The sequence below is a fragment of the Equus przewalskii genome, chromosome 6 (assembly GCF_037783145.1).
Source record: "Equus przewalskii isolate Varuska chromosome 6, EquPr2, whole genome shotgun sequence".
Classification (NCBI taxonomy): domain Eukaryota; kingdom Metazoa; phylum Chordata; class Mammalia; order Perissodactyla; family Equidae; genus Equus; species Equus przewalskii.
The window spans coordinates 16,689,688-16,715,211 of NC_091836.1; the positions used below are offsets into that span (position 1 = coordinate 16,689,688).

The window sequence follows — 25,524 nt, forward strand, 5'->3', positions numbered from 1 at the left end:
AATAATATGTGATTTATTCTTGAAACATCATCCAAAAGACACTATGTGATAAATATTATACAGGGAAATAAAAGAAACAGAAATATATCTACTAGCCTTCTGTCAAAATCTGAATCTTATTTTCTACCATCTTGTAGTGTGAAGAGACTACAGAATCTGGGAGACAGCTACATATATCATCACCCACACGAACTATGAGCAATAGAGGCTCCTCAGTGAGGAAGAGAAAGCAGAGCACACATTGAAACATAATCATTTTCTAGTTGAGATTAGCTATGGGTCATTTTAACTTCTCAGTGTGTACACAATACTATAGAAGTAAAATTTCTCCAGATTGGCTAATTTTTAGTGCTGCCTCATCCAAGATCCAAAATTACTAACCAGCATCTTACAACATATTTAACATAAGAGAACAAATGAAACCCCAGTTCAGGGTCTCAATATGAATGCTAAAGGCCCTTATAACACTTTACAAGCAAAATTCAAGTTAAACTGATTCCTCGGAATAAGCTAAAAATTCCAAAGCACACACGGTTAGACCAAATGACTTTTTAATGTAGATTTTATATCAAAGACTAGGATATCAATATATTGATTTAACTACTAAATCTAAATAATACCTGTTTTAATTTTTGAAGTATTAGGTTACAAGAAAAAGGAAAGGAATGAGAGGGAATTAAAATGTTTTTACTGTCTATCTTATGGTAACTCAGTGCTGGTAAGCACAGGATTATTTATAAACTACTCTGCATACCGAATAACATGAATTCCAAATTTATTCTTGAATCTAAATCATAATTGCCTCCCCCAACCATCACTCCCCCAGCACCTTCCCCCCACCAAAAAAAAAAAAATTAAATTAAAAGAAAATCCTGGAAGTTCTACCCCTCAGGTGAGACACAAACGTAGACTTTTTGATATCATGAGGTTCATGATAAAATACTGGATAAAATCTAGGTCAGAGGACATAATCTGAAATCTGGTAGCAACAAAGACCTGCCTATACTCAGAAAATGCAAGATTGAGTAGGTAAAGTGAATCGTAGTGATCACATTGAATAATAATTTACAAATAAGGAAAATTATACCTTACATATGTCATCTAACAAGAAATGCAGTTTTGATCACAAATATTGCTTGCTTGAGAGTAAGCAGAGGTGCCATAGGAATACAATGATGTTGAAAGATAAATGTGATGACCATAAACACAGTCCTTAGAATTTCCATGCAAACAGAGCATAATGTTGACAGGTGGCTTCTAGAACATCTTTACATTTATTGTAAATATTTAATTATAGACACATAAAGCTCACTGAGAACTATCCATCTCTATGCAGATCAAGAGGATTAAAGCAAAAGGGTTTGTTTTTTACATATTAAAAAGAATTTTTTTTAATTGAACAATTCCAATATTGCCTCAGTTCCATTCTCTGTTACTTAAAAAGTCTAGGTCACTGATTTGTTATGGAAGAATTTTAGAGCATTTTAACCAAGTAACCAATTTCTAAACAAGAGTTTTCTAATACAGCTACTATACTGTAATAATTTTATCATATTAGTATTGTTGTTCAAGAAAGATGGCATTAAAATAAATGCTTTAAATGTGAATCCCTTTTGATTTGGTATCTGGATGGCCACCGCTATTTACAAAGACTAAATTTCTGAAATCGTTCTCTTCAAAAGAAATCTGAAATCCAATTTATGCTATCAAAACTAAAAAATTGTTCCGTCTCAAAAAACAAACAAAATAAACTCATTAACCAAAGCATTGAGTATAAATAGCACAATTTAGAATCACGAGTACATGGTATAGTTTAATTTCAAGCAGAATCCATCCTTAGTGTCAACTAAAATAAATAAATGGTAAGAGTTAAACTGTTCAACACTAAGTATTTATCTAGTTACAACTTAAAAATATTTCATCAAGTCTATGCTGTCCAGTATGGTAGCCATTAGCCATATGTGGCTATTGAGCACTTTAAATGTAGCTTTTGTAACTAAGGAAGCAAATTTTATTTATTTTAATTAATTTCAAATTAAATAGTCCCTTGTGGCTAGTGGTTACTATACAGGACAGTGCAGTTCTGTACATTAAAAACGTATATAATTTATGTGCTAAGTCTGCTCTCCAAATATAACAGTCAAACTCAGCCCTGGAAGTGATTGACTAATGACCTATAAAGACTTCAACTGCAGGAATAAAAGAACCCGGTATTTTTAACCCACCACTATATCCTCAGTATTGTCAGAATGCCTGAGTAATTATTGTAGAAGTGAAAAAATAAATAATGCTAGAAAATAAAGGAAGAAAGCAAAAATATTCTTATATCACTGCTATTTCACTAAGTCTTTGCTCTCCACATGGATGATCTCCAAACTGGAAAGAAGAGAACAAACCTGGCGGCAAACAGGCAAGAGCAGTTTGAAATGCTGCTTTAAAATGCTGCAATACAATATTTTTTCAAATGGGATCGATCCACAAATATTTCTAACAAAATTTTAACACCATGTTATAGAACACATTTAGGATAAGCCTATTTTGAGTTATAACTAAGAATTATTACATAATTTAAGTGCTTTTGTATTTGAATTTCGTTTATCTTTAGCTCTAAGTAGCACATTTCTTATTGTCACAGGTTAATGAGAAAGGAACAGATTGTATTCGTGCCAAGTGAAAGTGAAAGAATATTAGGAAACGATGTGATGGTGAAAGTTCTATGGTTGTTCAAACAGAAGAAAAACCAGAATTGAGGTCTTAGCTGGTACATGGTAGTAAAACCTATAGTACAGACAATAACCCTAATGTACTGGTTTGGCTACAGTCTTTAAAGTATTTAACTGGAAAAAAACTATAACTTTTGTTGAATTACTAGATTTTTCTAAGTCATGTTAGTAAACAGTCAAGCTTTGCCTTTGACAGTGTGCCTTCTTACACCTCCTTGACCAGTTACAAATGTTTTAATGCCAAAGTGTATTTCTGTCATAGGTTTTTATAAAATTTTATTAAATTGCTAAATATGCTAACGGCTTTTCGTAGACTGGAAAATCTCAGAGAAGTTGCAAATTCTCCAAAGACTCAAAAGAGCATACTGTTTTTTATCAAGGTTGCATGGACAGAATGAGATATTACTAAAATAAAATAAAGCACTAATTCAAAAATTTTTTAAAAAACAAAACGATAGTATAGCGGATGCAATGTAGCTTCAGAAAAACATTCATTTTCATATAACTTAATATTTTTAAATTGAATTTGTTTAGTGTTGTAAGTTTTTTGGTATTTCAATTATATTTTCATTATATCATTGTATATGAATTATATGCATAAGAATTCTAGACACTTTTATGTTTGTACATAACTAATTAAGGTTAAAATAAAAACAATTTAAGTCAACTCTAGGGATCAACAAGAAGTTATTTGGGTTTTTGTTGTTGTTATTTGTTTGTTTCTTTTCCTTTGCAAGAGTTTGCTTTATAAGTTTGGAAGGATTGAGAGTCATTTTAACAGCTGTCTATCACCTTCCAGAAGAAATCCGAGATATATCATGAATTAGCCCTGGCCAACTTCTCCAGCTCTCTCTCTTCCCTGCCACTGACCCTGCACTCCAAACAGATCTACTTCTCTAAACTCCCAGAGAGTTTCTTGTTTTCTTACATCTTCATGCTGTATAATGTTCTTTCATTCTTTTGGTTTATTTTTTATTAACAAACTGATGATCTTGTTTTTTTCTTTTTTTTTGGCTTAGGCTTCTACCACACATCTTATTATATGCAGACCTAAATTCAATGCTACAGTAAGCTTTCCCAAGTAAGCCTATTCTTGCTTTCTCCTAGGACTACGGGTATTCCTCTTTCAATACTCTATATTGTATTTATATTTTAACTGGCCCATAACCCTTATTTATCCATAAACTCTTCAAGTCCAAGGATTATATCTGTATGTCCAGTGCCTAACATAGATCCAAACACATAGTTAGCAATCAATAAGTAGTTTTAAATGAGTGAATAGTGGGATAAGAAGCATCTAAATACTTGAAATTTGTGTAGCCCCAGAGGAATCGTATCCAAGGGCATTAAAATATCTTGAAAATGTCATTATTAATCCACCTTTAATAATCTTTGGAGAATCATAGAGAACCAAAACATCACCAGAAGAATTGAGATGAGTATATATTGGCCTAATTTCGAAAAGGTGGTACGAGTGAATTCTGAACACTTATATCCATGCCTCGATGTATTAGTTTTCTAGGGCTGCCATAACAAAGGACCACAAACTAGGTGGTTTAAAACAACAGAAACTTATTCTGTTATAGTTCTGGAGACTAGAAGCCCTAAATCAAAGTTGACAGGGCCATGCTTTCTCTAGAGCCTTAGGGGGGAATCTGTTCCATGTCTTTCTCTTAGTTTCTGGTATTGCTGGGAATCTTTGGCATCCCTATGCTGGTAGACACATCACAAAATCTCTGCCTGCATCGTCACATGGCATTCTTCCTGGGTATCTGTCCCTGTGTCTCTTCTCCTCTCATAAGGAGACCAGTTAGGGCTCACCCTAACGACTTCATTTAAACTTGATTACATCTGCAAAGACCTTACTTCCCAATAAGGTCACACTCACATGAAAAATGAAATGCAAATTTCTGGGACTCAACAAATGTTCATTAAGAAAAAAGGATGCCAAATTAACACTATTTCCACTTGCTTTAAGGTTATTACACCGCTTGATGAGCATAATGTCAAAGACATAGTATACTTGATTTAAAAAGGCATTTAACATAGTCACTATGAATTAGGAGAATAGCTAGGGAAATATTAGTTGGTTTAGGTGAATTCAGAACTGATTAGCCAAACAATTTTGCAGAGTATCAACCTTGATGGTGATCTGTAGTGCTCTGCTGCAGTATGCTGAAATATACCCTTTGAAATTCTATATTTTTATCAAAAATTTGTATCAAAGTATATTTATCTAACTTGCACATGATTCAAAAACATAAGGAGTTGATAATGTAGAAAAACAAAATGAAAATTTAAGTACCTCTACAGATGATTATGCTAGGCCAATATTAAATTTAAATTAATTAAATTGAACAAGGATATGTGTAAAATCTTGTCCATAGGTTCAAAAAGCCACCTGCATAACCACAAGATTGGGCAGAATCAAACCAGTAGTAAATCATATAAAAGTAATCTATGGGTTTTAAAGTCAACATATGCCAATATATAATGTAATTAACCGTGACAAAAATAAAAAATGTCAATACAATCATAAGTAGCATTCATAGCCCTATTCACAGAATCCAGAAAAAGGTCAGCACATTCTACACACAGGTTGGGCTACTTATTAATTTGACTAGCCACATATCAAGGCTGGCATGTTCCAGGAAAAGCAAGATGAATAGGTGAAATGACTGGAACTTTAAGTCTGGAGAACAGAAGGTAAGGAAGAGACACCTTTAACTATCTGAAAGACAGTCACATAAAAGAGCAATTGGACTAATTTTAAGTAACATAGTTGAGAATGTGGCCAGTATATAAAAATTGGAGGCAGATCTCAGGAAAATATATAGGCAAAACTATCTGGCAATAAGCACTATCCAAAAGCGTAACTACTGCTTTGTGAACCCTGGAGGTGACCATGCTGTCTGGATGACCAATTTAAGCCTCAGCTCCTCACAATGGCGCACACACACACACACACACACAAAGCCTGTCTTAGTACAGTCTTTATCAGTAGTACAGTTTCATCTAGTGTCAATTTGTTCATAGTGCTCCAAATTGTCTGTGATCTCTCCATGTCTCCATGTCTTTGCATATTGTCTCCTCTGCCAGGAATGTTCTTCATTTTCTAAGCTTCCTGTTCAAAGCCTGGCTCAAATGTTACTCCTCAAAATGACTTTTCCAGCTTCTGTCACATGTGTTAAGTATCCTTCTCCAATGCTCCTATACCTCCAACATATACGTCTATTTTATTTATAAAATTTATTTATAGGGTCTTGTAGTAGTCTATTCACTTCAATTTTCTTTTTTTTTTCAGACTGGTTATTTGCAGGAAAGAAACAAGAGTTTTATTGCATTTACTTCGAACTGTTTTTTTCAAAGATTGGAACCTGAGCTAACATTTGTTGCCAATCTTTGTTTTTTTTAGTTATTTGTTTTTCTTCTTCTTCTCCCCGAAGTCCCGTAGTACATACTTGTATCCTCTAGTTGTAGGTCCTTCTGGTTGTGCTATGTGGGACACCACCTCAGCATGGCCTGATGAGCGGTGCCCTGTCCATGCCTAGGATCCAAACCAGTGAACCCTGGGCCACCAAAACAGAGCACGCAAATGTAACCACTCAGCCACGGGGCCGGCCGCCCACTTCACTTTTCTGTCTCTCCCATTAGATTGTGAGCTTCCAGGGAGGGTGAAGGAGTGTCTTGATTTTATCCATCCCTGATGTAAGGCAGAATCTCTGCTAATTAATTGATAATCCAAATATATTTCCTGCATAAATGTTGTGAAATACATTCCCCTAGTGAGTAGGATACATATTTTGTTAAATAACCTTTAAGGCTCTTCAAAATCCAATAGATCATAGCCTTTGTACATACAACAGGATTGAATACAGAAAGTAAGTAGTCTAGAAATTGATTAATAAAGAAATAGCAGGTATAAATAGCAGGTGTTGAGGAATAAAATCAGCAAACATACAGAGGCCTGATATTAATTAAAAGGTAGTCTAACTATCTATCCAAAAGGAAAATGTTTTAATCTTTCCTCCTTCTGCCTAGCCTATTGTCAAAAAGCCTCAAAGCAGGGTAGTTCTGAATGGTCATACGTTGGATAGTGATTTTGCTCTGTTCCTTTAGTTTTTCCAAATATTGCTTCCCAAATATTTCTGTAGTGTCACCTATGTTTTAAATTTAGACAATGTGCTTTTTCAAAAAAGAAGGTTTAAACTATTATTGGCATAAAAATCTCAGCAAATCAAAAGAACTTAAGGATTAGCAACAGGGGGCCAGCCCAATGGTGTAGCAGTTAAATTTGCACGTCCCTGGGGTTTGCCAGTTCAGATCCCCAGTGCGTACCTTCGCACTGCTTATCAAGCCATGCTGTGGCAGGCATCCTACATAAAATAGAGGAAGATGGGCACAGATGTTAGCTCAGGGCCAGTCTTCCTCAGAAAAAAGAGGCGGAGTGGCAGCACATGTTAGTTCAGGGCTCGTGTTCCTCAAATAAAAAAAAAGAGTTAGCAACAGAATTATTCCCTCTGCCTCCTTCATTATAGGTGGTGTTGAGAATGGAAAGCTATTAAAAGAACAAAAACTTGAGAAAATACTGTAATATTTAATCTTCAAAAAATGTTTGTTAAAGTTTCTCTCTAAACAGAGAATGAATGAGAATCATTTCTGATTCCTGTCACTTATGGATACCATGCATTTAATTAAATCTTTTTTAAGATTCTTCCAGTAAAACTGTGTCTCTATTCTTTATAACATAAGTAAATCTCAGGATTTATAAAAAAATATATCACTACTGAAATATGGAGGTGATCCATGATGGTAATAAATAAATTTGAGTCAGCCATGTGCCCATTCCTCTAATTCTATAAACAGGAAATGTATGAGAAGATTCATCAAGCAGGTTCCAGCCCTCATTAAGACAATGAAATTCTATTTTCCAAAATACTCTGCTGTATTTTTATTGGTGCTACTACTAATAGTATCATATATTCATAGAGTTTTATGGCTGCAAATTATCAGGAGGTAGTGAGGAAGTCCAGCTCACTTCTACTGAGAGTACAAAGTGAAAAACTGAGGGCAGTCACCCTGGAGACCTTTGTCAACATTCTAGAGAAAGATCCTGACAAGACCATGGAGCCCAAGTGAGATTCTGGGTATGGTATGTGTATGATATTAGAGTGGACTCTTGACTGAAATTGATAGATGCACAACTAAAATCAGCTTAAATAATGAAGAAAATACTGGATTACAAACCAAAAATGCAACGAAAAATTTCAGCTTCAGTCAGAGTTGGATCTAGGGCTCAAATAATCTCACCAGGATGAAGGGTCTTTTATTCACCAGCTTAATTTTCTTCTGCATTGGCTTCATTATAAGGGAAGCTCTCTCTAATGCAAGCTTCAACAGCCCCAGACTTAGATCCTACCAGCTTAACCATCCCAGTAGAGAGTGGGCGCCTCATCCCCAGTAGTTCTAGCAAAAGTCCCAGGCTTACCTCTCATTGACTCAAGTTAGGTTAAAAGCCAACTATAGAACTCATTACTTTGACACTAAATGGCCATCAAGAGTGGGGTTACAGGATGTACATAATACATGGATTGTGATAGGAGAGGATGGGAGGGCCTATTGCCAGCAGAAAAAAGGATGGATACCAGGTAAGCAAAAACAACAAATATCTATTTTACATGTAGTCTTTTCCCTTCTGGTGCTCTTCACACTGATATTAAATATAATTAGGACTCCATGGCTTTGTGACAACCCCCAAAAAGCCACATCATTTAGCATATTCTATTACAATTGAAAAGGTGAATCCTTCTTATCCAGTTAACTGTTGACCCTTTGCAGATTAAAGTAAAAAAAGCTCCAGCTAAGATGCATTTAAAGTAAATATTTAGTTTGATATGAGTACCTTCCTCGTAGGAAGAATTCATTAATATCACAAAGATAAGAATTAATGAATAAAATTTACAATGATGTCAAAAGAAGTAATTTATCATTCCTTACATAAAGTTAACTTTCACAGGAACATGAGAGATTTCTCTAACTGAGAAAAACAAGAGCCCCTTCAGAACAGCCATTGGAATATAGATGTTAAGGCAGAACAAAGGATGATGAGGAAGCAAGGAAAAAACACTAACAACTGAGTTACAGCCTTGCTTCACAGACTACCACAGTCATGAAAGACAACCACGACTATGGTCCAAATATAGACAGGATCCAAAATTACTGACCTGCGAAAAGTTTAATGATTGCCATTCTAATTCAAGCCTTTAATAAAAATAGTCTATAGAAGTATACTAAGTGTCCATATATGTAAAGAACTATGCAAGGTAACAAATTCAATTGTGCATTTGCCAGTCTCACTGCCTTCAAATTTTCTCTCCATCAGCTTCTCTTATAAATCCTATCCGATTAATCTCTTACAGATGCCATTTTCACAATACCAGCCACTTCTCAAAAACTTGGTTAGCTCTCTGGTATTAACTGCATTAAACTTAAATCTCTTGTCCTAAATTTTAAAGCCCTTTGTAACTCATACCCACCTACTAGCAATTCTACTTGCTACACTTCTTAACACGTACTCTACATTTTGTTTTGATTTTTATTGTTCAGCTACACACTCCATGCTTATTTCTACCTCCAGAACTTTGCTCATGCTGATTCCCCAGTATGGTGGGAAGAAGAATGGCCCTGCAAAGATTTCCATGTCCCAATCCCCAGAACCTATGAACAGGTTACCTTATGTGGCAAAAGGGACTTTGCAGATATAATTAAGTTAAAGATCTTAAAATGGGGATATAACCCTGGATTCTTCAATTTGGCCCAATGTAATCACAAAGTCCTTATAAGAAGGAGTCAGAAAGATCTCAAGATGGAAGCAGAGGTTATAGTGTTGTGCACTGAAGATTCAGTAAAAGGCCACAAGCTAAGGAATACAAGCAGTCTCTAGAAGCTAGAAAAGGCAAGGAAATGGATTCTCTCCCGAAGCCTCCAGAATGAATGCAGCCCTGCCAATACCTTAATTTTAGTCCCATAAGACTCATTTCAGACTTCTGACCTCCAGAACTATAAAGTAATAACTTTGTGTTGTTTCAAAGCACTAACTTTGTGATAGTTCATTACAACAGCAGCCAGAAACTAGTACACTCAACAACACTGCCATCAATAAATAATAATTTTCAACACTTTTCTCTACAAAGCCTCTCTGATCTTTCCCTTTTATGGACATGTCCTATATCAAGGGTTTTATACAAGAATGTTGTCTCTTTTTTAGTGCATTGTCTTGAGTAAACTCTAAAGCTCTTGAGAGAAGGGATCATCAGAGCTAATGCTTCACATACTCAACTGTAGTTATGTACTATGTGTACCATGCATGCTCGTTGGTTTTGTCATATTTGTATTCATTCAACAAACATTCATTGAGAGGACAATTCATACAAAGTAATCTGCCAGTATCCATGGAACTTAGTAAAAAGACAACTACTGTCCTTGTCCTCTAGAACAATATCTTGGGTGTGATAAAATATATACTCAACTAATTAAAGGAAAATCTAGAACAGGCTAACTAAAATTATAGAGCTAAGAAGGAAAAGTTTTAGGAGTTTAGACTGGAAGAGTTCATTTTGTTGGGAAATTCAAACATAATCCCACAGAGGAGGTAGCATATTGTCATATTCATCTTTAGCATGTCTGTGTGTGACGCCTTTCCCTCCTTTCTACTTCCCTCACACTAATCATCTTCCTCATGACACTTTCTGGTATTTTCATTTGGTTTGAGGATTTTCTTAGTGAAAAAAGGATAGGGCTAAAACAGTCTATCACTCTGAAACAGTTCTGATTCCTCTTCTCTCCCTTTTTCTCTTTATTCTCTCTGTTTCCATTGCCATAGCTGAACACCTGTATTTACGTTATAATTACTAACTACCATTTTCATGAGCATGTTCCCCTGTCAGTTTTCATGAGAGAGAACCTTCTTTCTCTTCAGCCCACGAGTGAAAAGTTTTAAAAGCACTTATGGAACACCGACCTCTTTATTGAAAACAGGGGTCAATGCCCTTTTCGTTAAGTGGAAGTTAAGTAAATTAAGTGAATTAAGGTGGATCTATATGCTGCCATATCAGTTAACCTAATTTTAAAAATTGACCTATTATTCAATTAGACTGCATGATAATAAAAAGTAATTTGACTAATTTTATAGCATTAGTCAAACGGTCTTCCTTAAAATGTACTGAATGTTTCACACAATAAGGGTTCAGCTGTCAAAAATTTTGGAAAGAGTTGATTAAACAATTATAGATTCCTCTACTGTAGGGCTTGTCACAGCAGTAAAGTGCATTGTGAATCCACAAGGGGTTTATATGATGCAAAATTCCAAAAAGCTACTTTACCACCAAATCCAGGCTTTATTGTTGCTGTTTGTTAGTTTTGTTTGGTTGGCTACACTCATATGAACAATTTTGGAAATGACAATTTGGGAAATACCAATACAGTGGTAAAGAAACAGTGAGGAAAGCTCTGAAATCTTAGTTTTAGCACTAGCTTTTCGAGTAACTAGCTGTGTGACTAAGGCTTCTGTGGACTGTAATCATTTCCCCATTCGTAATTGAAGGGGCAAATTAGATCATCTCTGAGGTTCCTTCCAGCCATAACCTTCTATGATTCTATTTTCCCTGAATTAATCTAATTGTGCAGTGGTTTGGATTGTGTTCAGACAATGAACACCTAATACTTTCACTTCCAATTACACTTGATTCTAGGAAAGGCACCTCCCTTTTAAATTCTGGAAGTCTTATAATAACTTTAACTTTATATACATATAATTACATATGGAGTCAACTGCATGTAAATGTTAGCAACTCCATAAAGTTTCAAAGGATGAATGAATTACAAATGACCTAATTGTTGGTCGTAAAACCGGAGTAGTCTTCAAAAGATGGTCATACCTTAGTCAATCTCTGACTTCATAAATTATCGTGTTTATTGTTTTTTTTCTTTTTCACATGAAGTCCATTAAGATCCAGAATGATTATACAACTTGCTTGCTCAAATTGACAACACTAGGGACTATTAGGTCTGCCTTATAATGTAGTATTCTTATTAAAAATGTATTACATATGAAACAGAATAAGATTTCAAATACTTATTTAAACCATCACTCACCCAAAGAAATAAAATGTTGCCAATAAGATTGAAGCCCCTTAGGTCTCCCCTCCCAGACGACATTCTTCCTCTTCTTCCCAGAGGTAATCTACAGAATTGTTCAGAATAATTTCTGACATATCAATTTTATTGATTTAAACATTCTCTGCATGAACACATATTTTGTTTTAAAGGATTTTTGAAATGTCAACCACTAATAAAGGGTATGTTGTTATATAATTTATGTGAAAATGAGTAAGGAGTGACACAAATGTCATCACAACACATGACAAGAGAATCCCTCGGAAGCTCCTTCATAACATCCTAGACTTTGCCCTGATCTAGCAAGATCTAGCAAGATCGCTAGCATGACGAGTCACTTTCCCTGCACTGGAAATTTTTGCCAAGCACTTTTCTCTGTCCTTTCTTTTATCCCTTTCTTCTTTTCTTTCTTCCTTTCTTTCTTTTCTTTTTTTTTTTTTTTTTTTTTGTGCCTAGAGAAAATAAAAATTGACTCAGCTTTTCACACTCCATTTCAGTACATAATACCTAGAGGTGGGAGGTTTATAGATGCATCACCATCATCCAAGTGGACAAAGCATTTACTCAAGTTATTACATAATTTGTGGAGATGTAGACAGGCTAAAAGGAAGACACAGTGAGTGGGATAGGACTTGCGCGGTTCAAAATGGAATTTTACATGAATCAAATTATTCAGATGATTTCCAACTGCGCACTTTACTTTTCCCTAATAGCTCTAGTTCCCAAAATGTTTCTGTAAGAATTTAACAAAGTCATGATCTATAACAAGCAATTTAAAATGGGGTAGGGGTGGAGGGGAGGAAGAGAAACAATTATGTGAACAGCCACTAAATTACTGTTTCCCAATGGCTACGTTATGATAAAATGTGTGTTATAAGATTTAAAACATCTACTGAAAACAGACACAAAGTAATCCCCTAGGACTTTATCAGTCTAATCCACAGAAGAAATTATCTGGACCCAGGGCTGAGCATGGATGCTCATTCTCATTTGACAGTATCTACAATTTTCCCACTAAAACTTCACAGAAAATTAAACATCAAAAATATGCACTTTTTTGCCATTGAAATTTACCCCTAAAAGAATAAAATTTGTCTCTAGAAGAAACATCATATGCTTGTTAATGAAAGACTATAATAATGTAATCAACTTACATGTTGATTAGAGATGCAACATTAAGATTTTATTAGTTCTGACCCTCAAACCATAAAACTGATCCACGCTAGAAGTCCCACAATTCCTCACTCAATTATTCAGATTTTCATCATAGAAACAAACGAATACTGAATATTTGAGGGTCATCATTAAGTTAACCGGCAAACTTTTCAACATCTCTATGTCATCTCCTCTGTGTATCCAAGCCTGTGTTTGGATAAAGAAAAATGATATTTGCCTTTGATATTACATATTAAAGGTATCCAGAGAAAGTGAAATATTATTTAAAAGGATTAAAGTGATACTATCTAACCATTTATATTCATTCTGTTCTGTGCCTGAAATAGCATCTTTGAAGTCCCACAACACTTAGAACAAAGCCCACATCTCACCTTGAAAACCCAATGACTTGACATTCACCTTTCATTTTTTGACTATGCTTCAATCTCAACTCAGCCAATAAGTAAGGATACTTCTGGATATATTTATCTCCACGTGTATAACTTACACAAAGGGTATTTTCATAATGTGTTATGTATATCCATGAAAATGCATTCATTCATTCATTCACAAATATTTATTGTTCACCTAGTGTGTCACAAAGATTGTACCAGACACTGAGGATTAACTGTGAGCAAAACAATATGGGTTCTGTCTCCATGGACATGTCACTATGTTATGTGTTTAGAAGAGGTGAATGATGCTATGACAGCTATAACAGGTAATTTTCCTAATCAGAGTTCAAGGAAGACTTCCCTGAACAAGTAATGATTAATTTTAGTTCTAAATGACTAATTCAAGCTAATCAGGTGAAGATCTGAGAGATGAATATTTCAGACAGAGAGAACAGCATGCACAGTTGTTCTGAAGTAAGAAAGAGAAGAGAGAAGCAAAGGAAGCTGGAGAGAAGGACAGGCTAGGAACAAACCCCATTCAATGGTTGGGTGGACAAGGATGAGGCTGCAAAGGAAACCAAGAGCACACTAGTCTTTGGAAAGAGAAAACAGAGTAAAGTTACAGAAACCAAAGGAAAAACATGTTTCAAGACAGAGAGAGTACTTAACAATAGTAAAAGTTACTGAGCAGAGAAGTGTGACGAGGACTGAAAAATGTCCACGGAGATTATTCATAATTAGCAAAAAGTTGTGTTATTAGTTTCCACAATAGATAAACTTATTACAAACAAATAAAGAAACTTCATGCCAGATTATCTTGTTTTAGCCCTTGATTAGTAGTCAGTTTGGTTCTTATCAAATGAAAGTTTAAAATTTAAACAATGCCACTTGGATTTTTAATTAAAAATTCAGTCTTTTCAAAAGATGTGGCTCGAGTCCTGGCCCAGTCAGTGACTCAATGGTTTTCTTTCTCCTTTGTTATTTGTAACACAGAAGTATCTTCAGAAAGTTTATTCCAACAGATAATAGGCTGAAAATACTTTTTATTAATTAGAAAGACCACTGGAAAAGAAATGATAAACTATGTCCTCCAGCAATACACGGCATGATTGGAGTCAGTTGTTAAAAGGGTTTGCTTCATTTTGCAATTATGGTGATAATATTTAACAGAGAACTGTTTTTACAAAGTAATCTTGCAGTAAAACAAAGATAGTTGAATTCTCGGATTATTTTGTACAGTGAATATGTCAAAAACAATATGTAGATAAGGTTTGTGTGTTGCATTGGCAGGAAAATAATTGATAAGTAAATTTATCTGTCATACTTATGTTAACTGAGCAACACCAAACATCTGATGTGTTCTCTTGGGAAAAGGAAACAGTCACACCTCTGGGAAAATGGGATGCTCCGACCATGGCCAAGATATCACTGCTCAGGAAAGTGACAGAAAAAAATGGATTCTTGAATGCTGGGTTTTCAAATGACAATAATGTCATGTCCATCAGCATACATTCATTCAAACTAAAATATAAATTATCCTCTATTCTTAAAAACCCATGCTATTATTCCCTTCTATTAATAGCCCAGGAGTAGGAGTCAATGAACATGAATTCTAGTTTCAACATCAAACCACATAATTCCATTTCTCCAGTAATAAAATGGGGATAGTACCATCATCCTATTTATTTTAGAAACACTATATAGACTGTATGAGGTGGAGGTGTGAGGTGTGAATGTACTTGGTAAAAATTTTTAAATCTCTATACAAATGCAACCTATTACAATCATCACACTTAGTGTACACTAAGCTAATTACATAAACACAATCATTCTGAAAAATGTTCATACTTATTGTTATTATTGCCCACAAAATGTGCGCTGATTGTGTTGCTCAAAATGGAAGAACTTTTAAGAACATATCAACTTCATACACACGCACTCACCTATTCTCTAGACAGAATTACTGGAAGGGGAAAAACTAACCACTTTTTGTATGTGGCAGGGACTGCTAGTTCCCATGCTGCATTCCTTCCCCTTCCTCCTCATAAGAGAACCATCATTGTTAACTGGGCATATTGTCATCCAGAACAGATAATATTTTATAGCCTCTTTTGCAGCCAAATGAGGCTCTTAGGCTAAATTCTGGCCAATGGGATATGTGCTGACACTTCATGTTGAATGTATCCTTAGAGTAAAAAGGTTCTTGAAGTAAAGGGTATCTATTTCTTCCATCCCTTTCTCTTTCTCGTTAGTTGGAATGTGTATATGAAGCTAGAACTTAAGCAGACCTCCTGGGCCATGAAGAAGAGCCTACATGCTGAGAGAGATGAAGTGAAGACATAAAAGGTGTCTGGGTTCCTGACACACAAATAAACTTTTGTTATTTTGCTTTTTCCAGTTTCTCACAGAAAAACTTCATCCTATCTGCATACTATATACACACACACACACGCACGCACACACACATATATGTATATATATATAATGTGTGTGCATGCGTGTGTGTATAATATACATATATATATATATATATAGTGTGTGTGGGATGTTACCTGTATTTATATGTACAACTATTTATAAACATAAGCATAAATATATACAAATATTTATACATATATGTATACATATATTCGTACACACTTAATTTGATGTAAAACAAAAGCAAAAGACTCTGACGATTCGATTGTCTAGTAGAATAGACACTTCAAATGTGGAATGCTCCAAAAGGCCTACAGTATGACCCCCTCCAATATAATCTCTACACTGCGAATAAAATAGTAATTAGAAATTCTAATTCTAAATCTGATCTTATCACATCCCATCTTAAAATCTTCTAATGGCTCTCTATTTCCTTCAAGATAAAGTCCAAATAACAAAGCAAGGCATTCAGGTCCTTCCTAAGGGAGCTCCTTTAGTCCTCTCCTGCATGCATCCTGTACTCCAGCCTCACCTTGCCTCTCTGCCTTTGCACAGAGAGGTATCTTTCTTTTCTGCTTGGAATATCTCACTCCAGACCCTAAAATCTACCTTGCTGATGGCCAACTATCCTTCAAAATTCAGCTCAAATCTTATCTCCTCTGGGTGTCTTTCTATGACACTCTTCCATACTCATTCCCCTGTTACCCTTGCTGGGTTAGTTCCTTCATGTTCCCTTAGGATTTCATGCATGTATTTATTCTTTTGACAAAAATTCAAATACCTACTGAGAGGCAGGCACTATCTATATTATAACCATCAAGTATATTGTAACTGATTTTTTAATCTGTTACCCACAGTCCTAGAGAACATAGACAGTATGTCTTCCAATTTCCTTCATCCTTAATTCCCTGTACAGATGCTCAGTAACTGACTAATTAATAATTGGGAGTCTGCTGTACTCATTGTTCAACTGGATGACCCACCCAGCATCCTGTTGTCACAGTTCCTTGACTTCATTTATTTTATTGACCTTACTCTCTCCACTTACATGGCCTGAATTTAGACAGTATCATCCAGAGGCAAAGATATCTTAAATCTCAAAATCTGAAAGCAATCTTAGTCATCCATAAAACTTCTCCCACTCTGTCTCAGCCACTAAATCTACTTAAGCGTCCAGTCCCTTGACTTTGGTGGCCCTTTTCTCCAGCCACCAAACCCCCACCTGCTTCACTTCCTTTCATACCCAGCTTGGACCTCAAGACAATCATTTCAGTTACTCTCACTTGCACTATTAGGTCCCTCATTTCTCTCATGCATATGTTGTGTCACCTACCCAAACATTACATTTGGTTCAAATCAATTATTTGTTTATAATGCTGGGTGCTAATGGGAGAAGAAAAGGTAGCCCGCGACAGAGAAGACTTTTACATTAAGCGGCAGGCATCAAAACTAAAGTAGATCATTTTTCCTCTCTAAGCTCTTCTAAGATATTTACATTGAGTACAAGCCATAGAATTAGGTCTCTTAAGCCAGAAGTAATTCCAGCCTTTCCATTATTCCATTACAGTTTGTCAACTACTGCAATTTATACTGTCATCTTCATCTTTGGCCAGTAGGGCCAGAGTCCTAACTAGTTCTTTATCAGTCTCTGAAGGGTATCACCACAATGTTTCCAAATAAATCACTTTAAAAGTTGCCTGAGAATGCCTCTCTTTGAAGGGAAAAAAAATTAACAATCACCTGTGCCTAGCTACCATGTTCTAAGAGTAAGTTGTCTGAAAAAGTCTTTTAAAGATGCTGAGAACTAAAACTGATTCAGAATGAGCAACCTATCTTTTCTTCAGAGGCTTTGAGTGAGAAATTCATCATCACATGCTGCTGGGAAAGTAGCACAGTTGTTTTTATTTTCGTTGCCTTTTGCTTTATTTTAAGGGCTTTATTCTTTTCTGATAGCCAACAGGTGTTTGTACCACAATAAGTATATGATTTAGTCAATATCTAATTCATCATTTCCGGTTGCTGGATAGCATGGTTATGGCAATTGTTTGCTGTCCCATAAGAATAGCAAGACAAGTTCATATCCTTGATGCTATATTCTCCTTGATCATTGGAAAAGCAATTGATTTCCTTTCCAATTTGACATGTTGATATATCCCCTTCTTTGGCCCATTCCCTACTTTAGAACAACCAATTCTAAGATTTATTGAGGACAGAAAGATCAGGGTGAGCTATAGTTGGTACAAAATGGCTATTCAAGACAGCAAAAAAAGCTTTCTTCAAAGGTACAACTTATAAGGCTATATTTTAATCCAGTACTCTTTATTTGAAAAAAAAAGCTTCAAAACTGTCCATCAGATAAAAAGAAATTATTTGCAATGTACTGTGTCTCTTCTTCACATAATACACATAAATTAAATGAAAACTGGGTCCTATGAATGTCATTTCATTGCCATATCTCTGTGTTTACATTTTCTATCCCTTATTCTCTTTTTTTTATTATTAAGATTATGATGGATTACAACCTTGTGAGATTTCAGCTGTACATTATTGTTAGTAATGTTGTGGGCACACCATCTCACCCTTTGTGCCCTCCCCCCACTCCCCCCTTTTCCCTGGTAACCACCGATCAGTTCTCCATGTCTATATGTTAACTTCCACCTATAAGTGGGGTCATATAGAGTTCGTCTTTCTCTGTCCGGCTTATTTCGCTTAACATAATACCCTCCAGGTCCATCCATGTTGATGCGAATGGAACAATTTGGTCCTTTTTTATGGCTGAGTAGTATTCCATTGTGTATATATACCATATCTTCTTTATCCAATTGTCAGGTTCTGGGCATTTAGGTTGGTTCCACGCCTTGGCTATTGTAAATAATGCTGCGATGAACATAGGGGTGCATGGGATTCTTGGGATTGATTTCAGATTCTTAGGGTAGACACCCAGTAGTGGGATAGCTGGGTCATAGGGTATTTCTATTTTTAACTTTTTGAGAAATCTCCATACTGTTTTCCATAGTGGCTGCACTAGTTTGCATTCCCACCAACAGTGTATGAGGGTTCCTTTTTCTCCACAACCTCTCCAACATTTGTCACTTTTGGTTTTGGATATTTTTGCCAATCTAACGGGTGTAAGGTGATATCTTAGTGTAGTTTTGATTTGCATTTCCCTGATGATTAGGGATGATGAACATCTTTTCACGTGTCTCTTGGCCATACTTATATCTTCTTTGGAGAAATGTCTGTTCACGTCCTCTGCCCATTTTTTGATCGGGTTGTTTGTTTTTTTGTTGTTAAGCTGTGTGAGTTCTTTGTATATTATGGAGATTAATCCTTTGTCAGATAAGTAGCTTGTAAATATTTTTTCCCACTTAGTGGGCTGTTTTTTTGTTTCAATCCTGTTTTCCCTTGCTTTGAAGAAACTCTTTAGTCTGACGAAGTCCCATTTCTTTATTCTTTCTATTGTTTCCCTCATCTGAGGAGTTATAGTGTCCGAAAAGGTTCTTTTGAAACTGATGTCAAAGAGTGTACTGCCTATATTCTCTTCTTGAAGACTTATTGTTTCAGGCCTAATCTTTAACTCTTTGATCCATTTTGAGTTTATTTTTGTGAATGGTGAAAAAGAATGACCGATCTTCATTCTTTTACATGTGGCTGTCCAGTTTTCCCAACACCATTTGTTGAAGAGACTTTCTTTTTTCCATTGTAGGCCCTCTGCTCCTTTGTCGAAGATTAGCTGTCCATAGATGTGTGGTTTTATCTCTGGGATTTCAATTCTGTTCCATTGATCTGTGGACCTGTTTTTGTACCATTACCATGCTGGTTTGATCACTGTAGCTTTGTAGTATGTTTTGAAATTGGGGATTTTGATGCCTCTGGCTTTGTTTTTCTTACTCAGGATTGTTTTAGCAATTCGCGGTCTTTTGCTGCCCCATATGAATTTTAGGATTCTTTGGTCAATTTCTGTAAAGAATGCCCTTGGATTCTGATTGGGATAGCATTGAATCTGTAGATTGCTTTAGGTAGTATGGACATTTTAACTATGTTTATTCTTCCAATCCATGTGCATGGTATGTCTTTCCATCTCTTTATGTTGTCGTCCATTTCTTTCAAGAAAATCTTGTAGTTTTCATTGTATAAATCTTTCACTTCCTTGGTTAAATTTATCCCAAGGTATTTTATTCTTTTCGTTGTGATTGTGAATGGGATTGAGTTCTTGAGTTCTTTTTCTGTTGGTTCATTGTTTGTATATAGAAATGCTACTGATTTATGTATCTTAATTTTATACCCTGCAACTTTGCTGTAGCTATTATTTCCAGTAGTTTTCCTATGGATTCTTTGGGGTTTTCTATATATAAGATCATGTCGTCTGCAAACAGCGAGAGTTTTACTTCTTCGTTGCATATTTGGATTCCTTTTATTTCTTTTTCCTGCCTAAGTGCTCTGGCTAACACCACCAGTACTATGTTGAATAGGATTGGTGAAACTGGGCACCCTTGTTCCTGTCCTCAGAGGGATGACTTTCAGTTTTTCTCCGTTGAGTATGATGTTGGCTGTGGGTTTGTCATATATGGCCTTTATTATGTTGAGGTATTTTCCTTCTATACCCATTTTATTGAGGGTTTTTATCATAAATGGCTGTTGGATCTTGTTGAATGCTTTCTCTGCATCTATTGAGATGATCATGTGGTTTTTGTTTCTCATTTTGTTAATGTAGTGTATCACGTTGATTGACTTGCGGATGTTGAACCATCCATGTGTCCCTGGTATAAATCCCACTTGATCATGGTGTATAATTTTTTTTATGTATTGCTATATTCGGTTTGCCAGAATTTTGTTAGGATTTTTGCATCTATGTTCATCAGTGATATCGGCCTGTAGTTCTCCTTGTGTTGTCCTTGTCAGGTTTGGGGATCAGAGTGATGTTGGCTTCATAGAATGTGTTGGGGAGGACTCCATCTTCCTCAATTTTCTGGAATAGTTTGAGAAGGATAGGTATTAAGTCTTCTTTGAATGTTTGGTAGAATTCTCCAGAGAAGCCGTCTGGTCCTGGACTCTTATTTTTGGGGAGGTTTTTGATTACTGTTTCTATTTCTTTACTTGTGATTGGCCTATTCAGATTCTCCATTTCTTCCTGGTTCAGTTTGGGGAGGTTGTAAGAGTCCAGGAATTTGTCCATTTCTTCTAGGTTGTTCAATTTGTTGGCATATAGTTTTTCATAGTATTCTCTTATGATCCCTTGTATTTCTTTGGTATCTGTTGTGATTTCTCCTCTCTCATTCCTAATTTTATTTATTTGAGATTTCTCTCTTGTTTTCTTGGTCAGTCTGGCCAAGGGTTTGTCGATTTTGTTAGTTTTTTCAAAGAACCAACTCTTTTTTTCATTGATCCTTTCTATTGTCTTTTTAGTTTCGATATCATTTATTTCTGCTCTTATTTTTATTATTTCCCTCCTTCTGCTGACTCTGGGCTTTGTTTGTTCTTCTTTTTCTAATTCTGTTAGGTGTCGTTTGAGGTTGCTTATGTGAGTTTTTTCTTGTTTTGTGAGGTGAGCCTGTATTGCAATGAATTTCCCTCTTGGGACTGCTTTTGCTGCATCCCAAATGATTTGTTATGACGTGTTCTCATTTTCATTTGTCTCCAGATAATATTTGATTTCTTCTTTAATTTCTTCAATAATCCATTGTTTGTTCAGTAGCGTGTTGTTTAGTGTCCACATTTTTGCACCTTTCTCTACTTTATTCTTGTAGTTGATTTCTAGTTTCATAGCATTGTGATCAGAAAAGATGCTTGATATTATTTCAACTCTCTTGTATTTATTGATGCTTGCTTTGTTTCCCAGAATATGGTCTATTCTTGAGAATGTTCCATGCGCACTTGAGAAGAATGTGTAGCCTGCTGTTTTTGGATGAAGTGTTCTATATATATCTATTAAGTCCATCTGGTCTAATTTTTCATTTAATTCTATACTATCCTTGTTGATTTTCTGTCTGGATGTTCTATCCATTAGTGTTAATGAGGTCCCCTACTATTAGGTGTTGAGGTCCCCTACTATTATAGTATTGTTGATGTCTTCTTTTAGTTTTGTTAAGAATTGCTTTACAAATTTTGGTGCTACTGTGTTGGGTGCGTATATATTTACAAGTGTTATGTCTTCTTGGTGGAGAATCCCTTTTGTCATTACATACTGTCCCTCTTTGTCTTTCTTTACCTGTTTTACTTTGAAGTCTACTTTGTCTGATATTAGTATAGCGACACCTGCTTTCTTTTGTTATTAGCTTGGAGTATTGTCTTCCATCCCTTCACTCTGAGTCTGTGTTTGTCTTTGGGGCTGAGGTGTGTTTCCTGGAGGCGGCATATTGTTGGGTCTTCTTCTTTGATCCATCCTGCCACTCTGTGTCTTTTGATTGGAGAGTTCAATCCATTTACATTTAGAGTGATTATTGAAATGTGGGGCCTACCGCTGCCATTTTATGTCTTGTTTTCCAGTTCTCTTCAATTTCCCTTGTTTCTCTTCCCATGGTTTAGTCTGTTCTGATGTAGAGCTGCTACTCTCTGTTGTTGTCCTTCTACTTATCTCCTTTGCTTTTGGTTTTGTAGTCCCTTTCCTTTGTTTGATTTTTCAGGAATGAGGGTTTTCCTGAGCATTTCTTGAAGAGGAGGTTTGGTGGCAATGAACTCCCTTAATTTTTGTTTATCTGGGAAAGTTTCTATTTCTCCATCGTATTTGAAGGATATTTTCGCTGGGTAGAGAATTCTTGGCTGCGGGTTTTTGTCCTTCAGATTTTTGAATATATCATTCCACTCTCTTCTAGTATGTAAAGTTTCTGCTGAGAAGTCTGCTGAAAGCCTAATGGGGGTTCCTTTGTAGGTTAATTTCTTCTGCCTGGCTGACCTTAATAGTCTCTCCTTGTCGTTGACCTTTGCTAGCTTCACTACTATATGCCTTGGGGTTGGTCTTCTTGCATTGATAAAGTTTGGAGATATATTGGCTTCTGTCACATGAAGTTCCATCTCCCTCCCCAGGTTTGGGAAGTTCTCAGCCATTATTTCTTTGAATACGCTTTCTGCCCCCTTCTCCCTCTCTTCTCCCTCTGGTATACCTATAATCCTTAGGTTGCATCTCCTAATTGCATCAGATAATTCTCGGAGAGTTTCTTCATTTCATTTTAGTCTTCGCTCTCTCTCCTCCTCTGCCTGCAGCATTTCTATATTTCTATCTTCCAAATTGCTAATTCTTTCCTCCATATTATCGGCCCTACTGTTCAGTGCATCTAGATTATTCTTAATCTCCTATATTGTGTTCTTCATTTCCAGCATTTCTGTTTAGCTCTTCTTTATAGTATCAAACTCTTTTGTGACATAGCTCCTGAACTCGTTGAGTTGTCTATCTGAATTCTCTTTTAACTCATTGAGTTTTTTAATGATGGCTGTTTTGAAGTCATCATCATTTAGGTTGTATATTTCGTTGTCTTTGGGGTTGTTTTCTATGTGTTTGTCATTTTCCTTCTGTTCTGGAGATTTAATATATTTTTTCATATTGCTTGATGGTGTAGATTTGTGCCTCTGCATAGAGATAGAGTTTAGTTACTGCTTCCACTTGTTTCTACTGGTGTGGTGGGGGCACAGCTGTTTATACTGCTCCAACCAGGAACCCTATCAGCTGTTGCTAACTGGGCCTGGGTCCCTCCATGCAGTCACAGTGATCCTATGGGTTCCCTCTTCAGCTGTGGAGGCCATCACAGGGGGGGCTTCAGACTGCTGGTGCCTACTGTTGCAGACCACCTAGACGTGGTCCCTCCTTAGGTTTTGCAGTGGTTTTATGGGCTTTCCCAGCGGCCAGGGGCAGGATCACTTATATTTGCAGCTCTGTCACTGTTGGCGCCCACAGAATCTCACTTGTCCACTATGGGTCACAGCAGAGCTATGGGGATTTTCTACAGTCTGTGGTTAGCTCCCCTAGCTATGCTACTTTTGTCCCAAGGTCTTCCAGCCTTGTGGTTGTCAGATGGGTGCTCTCTACTAGTGCTGTGCAGAGGCTATCGCTGAGGCTTCTGTGAGACTGTAGAGTTTCCCCCCTGGGCCACAGAGCCAGGTCGCTGGAACTCCACCCAGCCCCAGTCCTCTCCCCTAGGATCTCGGGGAGCTCATTGCCTTAACTGGGGGATAGCCGGATACCTTGAGTTCAGTGGCAGCTCGTCGGCTGCTGCCCTGCCTGAGATTCTCCTCTTTGGGACCCTCCCGGCGTTGTGGATGCTGGGAGGGGCCTCTCTGCTAATGGCAGGCAAAGACCCTCCCTGCTGCCCGGACGGGCCTTCAGAGTTTCTCCCCCAGGCCGCGCAGCCGGCTGACGAAGCTCCACCCAGCCCCGGACCTCTCCCAGGAGATCTCTGGTAGTCCCGAGCCTCTCCCGGGCTAGAGCCCGGTCAGTGGAGCTTGCCTCGGCAGCTGGCAGGCTGGCGTGCCTTTTGGGAGAGCCCTCAGGCGTTCTGGAGGCTGGGTGGGGCCTCTCCGATAATGGCAGGAGAAGACCCTACCTGCCTGGGGCGGGACTTCAGAGTTTCTCCCCCAGGCCGCGTTGCCAGCCGCTGGAGTTCCACCCAGCCCCGGACCTCTCCCAGGAGATCTTCGGTAGTCCCGATCCCCTCCCGGGCAAAAGCCCAGTCAGAGGAGCCGGTGGTGGCAGCTGGTGGACCGGTGCACCGCTTGGGATTCTCTTCCGGGGCCGCAGGCGTTGAGGGTGCTGGGCGGGGCCTCTCCGATAATGGCAGGGAAAGACTGCCTGCGGCCAGGACTGAGCTCCAGAGTTTCTCCCCAGGGCCGCGTAGCCAGCTGCTGGAGCTCCACTCAGCCCTGGACCTCTCCCAGGAGATCTCCGGTAGTCCCCCAAGCTAGAGCCCGGTCAGCGGAGCTTGCTGCAGCAGCTGGCGGGCTGGCGCGCCTTCTGGGAATGCCCCTAGGCTTTGCGGAGGCTGGGCAGGGCCTCTCTGATAATGGCAGGCAAAGTCCCTGCCCGCCGCCGCTGGGATGGGACTTCAGAGTTTTTCCCCCGGGCCGCGTTGCCAGACGCTGGAGCTCCACCCAGCCCCGGACCTCTTCCAGGAGATCTTCGGTAGTCCAGATCCCCTCCCAGGCACGCAGCTTGGGTTTCTCTCTGGGGGCCCCCAGGCGTTGCTGATGCTGGGCGGGACCTCTCCGCTTATGGCAGGTAGAGGTTTTCCCCACCGCCTCAGGTGTGCAACCCTGGAGCCTCCGTCTGGTCTCAGGAGTAAATGCGGGGGGCTTGGGTAGGGGTCCGTTCACCTGTTTCCACCGTCCCTCCTCTGGTGTGCACTCCCTCCTGCCCTTGGCGTGTGGCGATGCTCTGGCGGCGTCCGCAGGGAGAAAGCCGCCCGCAGGATCTAGGCTGTTCGGGGGTCGGGGTTGGAGAGTTTTCACGTATCTCCACCTCCTCCGGGAGGGAAGTCCGTCCGCCTTCCGATGTATAGCAGTGTGGGTCTCTCCGACGTCCTGAGATGCTATATAGATATCCTTTGTCAAGCGATGAATGTCCAATTAGTTGTAGATTCGAAGGGGGAGAGACAAAGAAGTCTGCTCATGCCGCCATCTTGGATCATCTATCCCTTATTCTTATTGATAACTTAAAGCTAATTAACAATATT

The 25,524-nt window shown here is 37.7% G+C and overlaps 1 protein-coding gene across 1 annotated transcript in view; it reads right to left on the reverse strand.

The window, feature by feature from the left end:
* GUCY1A2 (guanylate cyclase 1 soluble subunit alpha 2) overlaps nt 1–25,524 on the reverse strand; it is a 275,979-nt gene that overhangs the window by 134,967 nt on the left and 115,488 nt on the right. The window lies entirely within an intron of this gene.